Genomic DNA, 9,657 nt, shown 5'->3' on the forward strand with positions numbered 1-9,657 from the left:
CACCCTTCGAATATGATATAAATTTCGAAGTACTAAAGCATCCGGTACTTTGGATGGGGTTTGTTAGGCCCAATAGATCTATCTTTAGAATTCGCGTCAATTAGGGTGTCTGTTCCCTAATTCTTAGATTACCAGACTTAATAAAAAGGGGCATATTCGATTTCGATAATTCAACCATAGAATGTAGTTTCACGTACTTGTGTCTATTTTGTAAATCATTTATAAAACCTGCATGTATTCTCATCCCAAAAATATTAGATTTTAAAAGTGGGACTATAACTCACTTTCACAGATTTTTACCTCGTCGGAAAGTAAGACTTGGCCACTGGTTGATTCACGAACCTATAACAATATATACATATATATCAAAGTATGTTCAAAATATATTTACAATACTTTTAATAGATTTTGATGTTTTAAGTTTATTAAGTCAGCTGTCCTCGTTAGTAACCTACAACTAGTTGTCCACAGTTAGATGTACAGAAATAAATCGATAAATATTATCTTGAATCAATTCACGACCCAGTGTATACGTATCTCAGTATTGATCACAACTCAAACTATATACATATATATTTTGGAATCAACCTCAACCCTGTATAGCTAACTCCAACATTCACATATAGAGTGTCTATGGTTGTTTCGCAATATATATATAGATGGGTCGACATGATAGGTCGAAACATTGTATACGTGTCTATGGTATCTCAAGATTACATAATATACAATATAAGTTGATTAGGTTATGGTTGGAATAGATTTATTACTAACTTTCACGTAGGTAAAATGAGTTGTTTTTATCAATCTTGTTTTACTCGCCATTTCTTCGTTTCTAATCCGTTTTGAGTGATTCCAGTGGCCAAGGTTTCGTATTGAACTTAAATTTATGAATCTAAATAGAAAAAGTATAAGTTTATAGTCAGAAATACAAGTTACAAGTCGTTTTTGAAAGAGGTAGCCATTTTCGTCGAAAGAACGACACCTTGATGACCATTTTGAAAAACATACTTTCACTTTGAGTTTAACCATGATTTTTGGATATAGTTTCATGTTCATAAGAAAAATTATTTTTACAGAAGTATAGCTTTTAAATCAAAGTTCTTCTTAGCTTTTAATTATCCCAACAAAAACAGCCCCCGGTTTTACTACGACGACGTATATCCAGTTTTATGGTGTTTATCGTGTTTCCGGGTTTTAAATTATTAAGTTAGCATATCATATAGATATAGAACATGTATTTAGTTGATTTTAATAGTCTAGTTAGAAGGATTAACTTTATTTGCGAACAAGTTTAGAATTAACTAAACTATGTTCTAGTGATTACAAGTTTATAACGTTGAATAAGATAGCTTTTTATGTATGAATCGAATGATGTTATGAACATCATTACTACCTCAAGTTCCTTGGATAAACCTACTGGAAATGAGAAAAATGGATCTAGCTTCAAAGGATCCTTGGATGGCTTGAAAGTTCTTGAAGCAGAATCATGACACGAAATCAATTTCAAGTAAGATTTCCACTCGAAATAAGATTGTTATAGTTATAGAAATTGAATTAAAGTTTGAATATGATTATTACCTTGTATTAGAAAGATAACCTACTGTAAGTAACAAAGGTTTCTTGATCTTGGATGATTACTTGGAATGGATTTAGAAAACTTGGAAGTAAACTTGCAATCTTGGAAGTATTCTTGATTTTATGAAACTAGAACTTTTGGAATTTATGAAGAACACTTAGAACTTGAAGATAGAACTTGAGAGAGATCAATTAGATGAAGAAAATTGAAGAATGAAAGTGTTTGTAGGTGTTTTTGGTCGTTGGTGTATGGATTAGATATAAAGGATATGTAATTTTGTTTTCATGTAAATAAGTCATGAATGATTACTCATATTTTTGTAATTTTATGAGATATTTCATGCTAGTTGCCAAATGATGGTTCCCACATGTGTTAGGTGACTCACATGGGCTGCTAAGAGCTGATCATTAGAGTGTATATACCAATAGTACATACATCTAAAAGCTGTGTATTGTACGAGTACGAATACGGGTGCATACGAGTAGATTTGTTGATGAAACTGAACGAGGATGTAATTGTAAGCATTTTTGTTAAGTAGAATTATTTTGATAAGTGTCTTGATGTCTTTCAAAAGTGTATGAATACATATTAAAACACTACATGCATATACATTTTAACTGAGTAGTTAAGTCATCGTTAGTCGTTACATGTAAATGTTGTTCTGAAACCTTTAGGTTAACGATCTTGTTAAATGTTGTTAACCCATTGTTTATTATATCAAATGAGATGTTAAATTGTTATATTATCATGATATCATGATATATAATATATCTTAGTATGATATATATACAGTTAAATGTCGTTACAACGATAATCGTTACATATATGTCTCGTTTCGAAATCATTAAGTTAGTAGTCTTATTTTTACATATGTAGTTCATTGTTAATACACTTAATGATACATTTACTTATCATTTAACATAATTAACCAAGTGTATCAATATCTTAATATGATTCATATGTACCTAGTAAGACGTTATAACGATAATCGTTATATATATCGTTTTCGAGTTTCTTAATTTAATAGTCTCATTTTTATGTATATAACTCATTGTTAAAATACCTAATGAGATACATACTTATAATAAAATCATGTTAACTATATATATAACCATATATATATCATCGTATAGTTTTTACAAGTTTTAACGGTCGTGAATCACCGGTCAACTTGGGTGGTCATTTGTCTATATGAAACCTATTCCAATTAATCAAGTCTTAATAAGTTTGATTGCTTAACCTGTTGGAAACACTTAATCATGTAAATATCAATTTCATTTAATATATATAAACATGGAAAAGTTGGGGTCACTACAGTACCTACCCGTTAAATAAATTTCGTCCCGAAATTTTAAGCTGTTGAAAGTGTTGACGAATCTTCTAGAAATAGATGCGGGTATTTCTTCTTCATCTGATCTTCACGCTCCCAGGTGAACATGGGTCCTCTACGAGCATTCCATCGAACCTTAACAATCGGTATCTTGTTTTGTTTAAGTCTCTTAACCTAACGATCCATTATTTCGACGGGTTCTTCAATGAATTGAAGTTTTTCATTGATTTGGATTTCGTCCAACGGAATAGTGAGATCTTCTTTAACAAAACATTTCTTCAAATTTGAGACGTGGAAAGTGTTATGTACAGCCGCGAGTTGTTGAGGTAGCTCCAGTTGGTAAGCTACTGGTCCGACACGATCTATAATCGTGAATGGTCCAATGTACCTTGGATTTAGTTTCCCCCGTTTACCAAATCGAACAACGCCTTTCCAAGGTGAAACCTTAAGCATGACCATTTCTCCAATTTCAAACTCTATATCTTTTCTTTTACTGTTCGCGTAGCTCTTTTGTCGACTCTGGGAGGTTTTCAATCTTTGTTGAATTTGGATGATTTTCTCGGTAGTTTCTTGTATTATCTCCAGAACCGTAATCTGTCTATCCCCCACTTCATTCCAAAAAATCAGAGACCTGCACTTTCTACCATAAAGTGCCTCAAACGGCGCCATCTCAATACTAGAATGATAACTGTTGTTGTAGGAAAATTCTGCTAATGGTAGGTGTCGATCCCAACTATTTCCGAAATCAATAACACATGCTCGTAGCATGTCTTCAAGCGTTTGTATCGTCCTTTCGCTCTGCCCATCAGTTTGTGGATGATAGGTAGTACTCATGTCTAGACAAGTTCCTAATGCTTGCTGTAATGTCTGCCAGAATCTTGAAATAAATCTGCCATCCCTATCAGAGATAACAGAGATTGGTATTCCATGTCTGGAGACGACTTCCGTCAAATACAGTCGTGCTAACTTCTCCATCTTGTCATCTTCTCTTATTGGCAGGAAGTGTGCTGATTTGGTGAGACGATCAACTATTACCCAAATAGTATCAAAACTACTTGCAGTCCTTGGCAATTTAGTGATGAAATCCATGGTAATGTTTTCCCATTTCCATTCCGAGATTTCGGGTTGTTGAAGTAGACCTGATGGTTTCTGATGCTCAGCTTTGACCTTAGAACACATCAAACATTCTCCTACGTATTTAGCAACATCAGCTTTCATACCCGACCACCAAAAATGTTTCTTGAGATCCTTGTACATCTTCCCCGTTCCAGGATGTATTGAGTATCTGGTTTTATGAGCTTCTCTAAGTACCATTTCTCTCATATCTCCAAATTTTGGTACCCAAATCCTTTCAGCCCTATACCTAGTTCCGTCTTCCCGAATATTAAGATGCTTCTCCGATCCTTTGGGTATTTCATCCTTTAAATTTCCCTCTTTTAAAACTCCTTGTTGCGCCTCCTTTATTTGAGTAGTAAGGTTATTGTGAATCATTATATTCATAGATTTTACTCGAATGGGTTCTCTGTCCTTCCTGCTCAAGGCGTCGGCTACCACATTTGCCTTCCCCGGGTGGTAACGAATCTCAAAGTCGTAATCATTCAACAATTCAATCCACCTACGCTGCCTCATATTCAGTTGTTTCTGATTAAATATGTGTTGAAGACTTTTGTGGTCGGTATTTATAATACTTTTGACCCCATATAAGTAGTGCCTCCAAGTCTTTAATGCAAAAACAACCGCGCCTAATTCCAAATCATGCATCGTATAATTTTGTTCGTGAATCTTCAATTGTCTAGACGCATAAGCAATCACCTTCGTTCGTTGCATTAATACACAACCGAGACCTTGCTTTGATGCATCACAATAAATCACAAAATCATCATTCCCTTCAGGCAATGACAATATAGGTGCCGTAGTTAGCTTTTTCTTCAATAACTGAAATGCTTTCTCTTGTTCATCCTTCCATTCAAATTTCTTCCCTTTATGCGTTAATGCAGTCAAGGGTTTTGCTATTCTGGAAAAGTCTTGGATGAACCTTCTGTAGTAACCAGCTAGTCCTAAAAACTGACGTATGTGTTTCGGAGTTTTCGGGGTTTCCCACTTTTCAACAGTTTCTATCTTTGCGGATCCACCTTAATACCTTCTTTGTTCACTATGTGACCGAGGAATTGAACTTCTTCCAACTAAAATACACACTTTGAAAACTTAGCGTACAATTCTTCCTTCCTCAATACTTCTAACACCTTTCTCAAATGTTCACCGTATTCTTGGTCATTCTTTGAGTAAATAAGTATGTCATCAATGAAAACAATGACAAACTTGTCAAGGTATGGTCCACACACTCGGTTCATAAGGTCCATGAACACAACTGGTGCATTAGTTAAACCAAACGGCATGACCATAACCTCGTAATGACCGTAACGTGTTCTGAAAGCAGTCTTTGGAATATCATCTTCTTTCACCCGCATTTGATGATACCCGGAACGTAAGTCAATCTTTGAATAAACAGACGAGCCTTGTAGTTGATCAAATAAGTCGTCGATTCTCGGTAGTGGGTAGCGGTTCTTGATGGTAAGTTTGTTCAACTCTCGGTAGTCGATAAACAACCTGAATGTACCATCTTTCTTCTTGACAAACAAAACAGAAGCTCCCCACGGTGATGTGCTTGGTCGAATGAAACCACGCTCTAAAAGTTCTTGTAATTGGCTTTGCAGTTCTTTCATCTCGCTGGGTGCGAGTCTGTAAGGAGCACGAGCTATTGGTGCAGCTCCTGGTACAAGATCTATTTGAAATTTAACGGATCGATGTGGGGGTAATCCCGGTAATTCTTTCGAAAATACATCGGGAAATTCTTTTGCGACGGGAACATCATTGATGCTCTTTTCTTCAGTTTGTACTTTCTCGACGTGTGTTAGAACAGCATAGCAACCTTTTCTTATTAGTTTTTGTGCCTTCAAATTACTAATAAGATGTAGCTTCGTGTTAACCTTTTCTTCGTACACCATTAAGGGTTTTCCTTTTTCTCGTATAATGCGAATTGCATTTTTGTAACAAACGATCTCTGCTTTCACTTCTTTCAACCAGTCTATACCGATTATCACATCAAAACTTCCTAACTCTACTGGTATCAAGTCAATCTTAAATGTTTCGCTAACCAGTTTAATTTCTCGATTCCGACATATATTATCTGCTGAAATTAATTTACCATTTGCTAATTCGAGTAAAAATTTACTATCCAAAGGCGTCAATGGACAACTTAATTTAGCACAAAAATCTCTACTCATATAGCTTCTATCCACACCCGAATCAAATAAAATGTAAGCAGATTTATTGTCAATAAGAAACGTACCCGTAACAAGCTCCGGGTCTTCCTGTGCCTCTGCCGCATTAATATTGAAAACTCTTCCGCGGCCTTGTCCATTCGTGTTCTCCTGGTTCGGGCAATTTCTAATAATGTGCCTCGGTTTTCCACATTTATAACAAACTACATTGGCATAACTTGCTCCAACACTACTTGCTCCGCCATTACTCGTTCCGACACTATTTGTTCCTTTCGTTCTGTTAACCCCTGGTCCGTAGACCTCACACTTCGCCGCGCTATGACCATTTCTTTTACACTTGTTGCAAAATTTGGCGCAGAACCCCGAGTGATACTTTTCATACCTTTGGCATAGCTGCTTCTGATTGTTGTTGTTGTTGCGATTATTATTATTGTTGGGATGATTGTTGTAGTTGCTGTTGTTGAAGTTATTGTTGTTGTTGTTGTTGTTGTTGTTGGGCCGTTTGTTGTAGTTGCGATTGATGTTGCGATTGTTGGGATAGTTGTTGCGATTATTGTTGTTATTGCTGTTGTTGTTGTATTGGTGATTCTTATCACCGTTTTCTTCCCACTTTCTTTTGACTTGCTTCACATTGGCCTCTTCAGCAGTCTGTTCTTTAATTCTTTCTTCAATCTGGTTCACTAGTTTGTGAGCCATTCTACATGCATGTTGTATGGAGGCGGGCTCGTGTGAACTTATATCTTCTTGGATTCTTTCCGGTAATCCTTTCACAAACACGTCGATCTTCTCTTCCTCATCTTCGAACGCTCCCGGACACAATAGGCATAATTCTGTGAATCATCTTTCGTACGTGGTAATATCAAATCCTTGGGTTCGTAACCCTCTAAGTTCTGTCTTGAGCTTATTGACCTCGGTTCTGGGACGGTACTTCTCGTTCATCAAGTGCTTGAATGCTGACCACGGTATTGCGTAAGGATCATCTTGTCCCACTTGCTCTAGATAGGTATTCCACCATGTTAACGCAGAACCTGTGAAGGTATGCATAGCGTACTTCACTTTGTCCTCTTCAGTACACTTACTTATGGCAAACACCGATCCGACCTTCTCGGTCCACCGTTTCAATCCGATCGGTCCTTCGGTTCCATCAAATTCCAAAGGTTTGCAGGCAGTGAATTCTTTGTAGGTACATCCTATACGATTTCCTGTACTGCTAGATCCAAGGTTATTGTTGGTATGTAGCGCAGCCTGTACTGCAGCTATGTTTGAAGCAAGAAAGGCACGAAATTCCTCTTCACTCATATTCAAGGTGTGTCGAGTAGTCGGTGCCATTTCCTTTAAAATAGTCAAATGAAACAAGTTAATCATATAGAATATCAAGAGTAGTCAATAGTATTTCGTAGCGTAATATGAACTTATTTATAAAAGCTCTTTCTTCATATTAGCATTTTATACTCTTTAATTCGGGTAGTACCTACCCGTTAAGTTCATACTTAGTAGCTAACATACCATTTTAACTACTACAATTCTATATGAAAAACTAATCACAAAAAAAATATATCATATTCAAACCTTTATACAATAACTTGCAAACTTACAATACCGCTATTTTACATATAGCATGAAATATAGCACATAAAACTTTGATACAAAGTAGTTGCGAAGATAATTCTAGTTAATAAATAAGGCGTTCAGCAAAGGCAATAAAGACACATAATTCATACGTCCAGAAACAAGTCATGCATTCTGGTTTTATTAATACCACTTCCCATCCTTGGTTTTGTGGAACATAACCGTTGTGACCGATAGTAAGACAATGTGTTGTAACGTCGTCAAAAGGATGAAGGTTACGTAATGACCAACGGTCTCGTAATAACCTAAAAACCTCATTTCTTACCCCAATTACCGACTCCATCACTTGTGGGAATGTTTTGTTTAATAGTTGTAGCCCGATGTTCTTGTTCTCACTTTGGTGAGAAGCGAACATTACTAACCCGTAAGCATAACATGGTTCTTTATATTGCATGTTAGCCGCTTTTTCTAAATCACGAAGTCCTATGTTCGGATATATTGAGTCAAAATAATTTCTTAACCCGTTGCGTAAAATAGCATTTGGGTTCCCCGCAATATATGCGTCAAAGTAAACATATCGTAACTTATGGGTTTCCCAATGTGATATCCCCCATCTTTCAAACGAAAGCCTTTTATAAACCAAGGCATTCTTGGAACGTTCTTCGAGTGTCTTACAAACTGATTTTGCCATAAATAGTTGTGCCGAGGAATTCTGACCGACTCTAGACAAGATTTCATCAATCATGTCTCCGGGTAAGTCTTCTAAAATATTGGGTTGTCTATCCATTTTGTGTTTTTATACTGTAAAATAGACAAGAGTTAGATTCATAAAAGATACTTATTAATACAAGCAATTTTTACATATATCGTAAAGCATAAGCACACTATATTACATATATTACACCGCACAAATACAACTATCTTATTCCTACTCACTCGTTTCTTCTTTTTCCAACTTGGTTCTTTTTGCTAAGTTTTTAGGGATATATGATGTTCCCCTAATACGAGCCGTCGTTTTCCACATTGGTCTAGAAAAACCTGGTGGTTTAGAGGTTCCCGGGTTATTGTTACAACTTAAGAAATACGGGTGTTGACGATACATATAAAGTTCATCGGGGTTGGAATCAAATTTCTCTATTTTTATGCCCTTTCCCTTATTGTTCTCTTTTGCCTTTTTAAATTCAGTTGGGGTAATTTCTATAACATCATCGGAATCCTCGTCGGGATCCGATTCATCGGAGAATTGGTAATCCTCCCAATATTTTGCTTCCTTGGCGGAAACACCGTTGACCATAATTAACCTTGGTCGGTTGGTTGAGGATTTTCTTTTACTTAACCATTTTATTATTTCTCCCACCGGATCTATTTCTTCTTCCGGTTCCTCCTCCCCAGGTTCCGATTCTTTTTCCGGTTCCGATTCTTCTTCCGGTTCCTCTTCGGGAACTTGTGAATCAGTCCACGAATCATTCCAAATTACATTTGACTCTTCATTATTATTAGGTGAGTTAATGGGACTTGTATTAGAGGTAGACATCTATCACATAATATCAAACACGTTAAGAGATTAATATATCACATAATATTCACATGTTAAAAATATATAGTTTCCAACAAAATTTGTTAAGCAATCATTTTTCAAGTAAACACGGTCGAAGTCCAGACTCACTAATGCATCCTAACAAACTCGATAAGACACACTAATGCAAAATTCTGGTTCTCTAAGACCAACGCTCGAAGACCAACTGAAATGTCCCGTTCTTATTGATTAAAAACGTTCCATATTAATTGATTTCGTTGCGAGGTTTTGACCTCTATATGAGACATTTTTTCAAAGACTGCATTCATTTTTAAAACAAACCATAACCCTTATTTCATAAATAAAGGTTTAAAAAAAAGCTTTA

This window comes from Rutidosis leptorrhynchoides, chromosome 7 (genome assembly GCF_046630445.1).
Source record: "Rutidosis leptorrhynchoides isolate AG116_Rl617_1_P2 chromosome 7, CSIRO_AGI_Rlap_v1, whole genome shotgun sequence".
Classification (NCBI taxonomy): Eukaryota; Viridiplantae; Streptophyta; class Magnoliopsida; order Asterales; family Asteraceae; genus Rutidosis; species Rutidosis leptorrhynchoides.